The following is an 855-nucleotide window of genomic DNA, read 5'->3' as shown; positions in this document are numbered from 1 at the left end:
CAGTCTGTACCATCACCCAACGACCTCTACTAGCTGGGCGGCCCCGGGCGCCTCAGCTTCCCCACCGCCATAACGAGCCGCCATAACGAGCGCTCTGCAGGTTTTGGGGCTGAACTACTCAACGCGCGGAGCGTTCAGAGGCGTCCTGTGACCGCCCGTGGTTCTCGCGAGTCATCGCTGGTGTCAGAGGCCACGACACCTCCCAACAGTGTCGTGCAGGGTGGGGAGACGCCCCTGGGCTCAGGCAACCAAAATGATCACCCCTCACAGCGAAGCAGCCACGCGGGTCACTGTCCACGCCCCCACCTTACACGGGGTGAGCCGGAGGATCAGGCAAGGGCTCGTGAGATGGCACTCGGGTGTCCCATCCCCCTTGGCGCCAGGGGACCCGGGCGCCGGGTGTGGAGAGGTGGCAGGGCAGGGACAGTGGCAGGGACGATGGTGGGGACGGTGGTGGGGACGGTGGTGGGGACGGTGGCAGGCGGCACAGGCAGTAACGCCGCCTTGCCGCTTGGCCCCAGTGAGCCTGCACACGGTCGCCCTCCTCCCCGGAGACTGAGGTGTGAGCAAGCAGGTGGCGAACGTGTGACCGCGGAGCCCGCTCGGACGCCCGTCCCATCTAACCAGACACCGAGCTGCTTTCCGGGGAGACAGGGCGACCTGCATCCTGCAGACGGGCCTGCGCAGAGGGGACGACCCTGACCTCCAGCCGCCCCCAAACCGGAGTCTGTCCCCCCCACCCCCGCCAAGGAACGCAAGGACCGGACACGCGGGGACGCAGCACAGGCCCTTTCAGGGGCGGCCTGGCCGCTGTCCAGGGAGAACCGGTGCTGACGCCCCTGACCGCGGACGGCC

The sequence above is a fragment of the Pteropus vampyrus genome, unplaced genomic scaffold, assembly GCF_000151845.1.
Source record: "Pteropus vampyrus isolate Shadow unplaced genomic scaffold, Pvam_2.0 Scaffold330, whole genome shotgun sequence".
Classification (NCBI taxonomy): domain Eukaryota; kingdom Metazoa; phylum Chordata; class Mammalia; order Chiroptera; family Pteropodidae; genus Pteropus; species Pteropus vampyrus.
Note: the sequence above shows the minus strand (reverse complement) of the source record.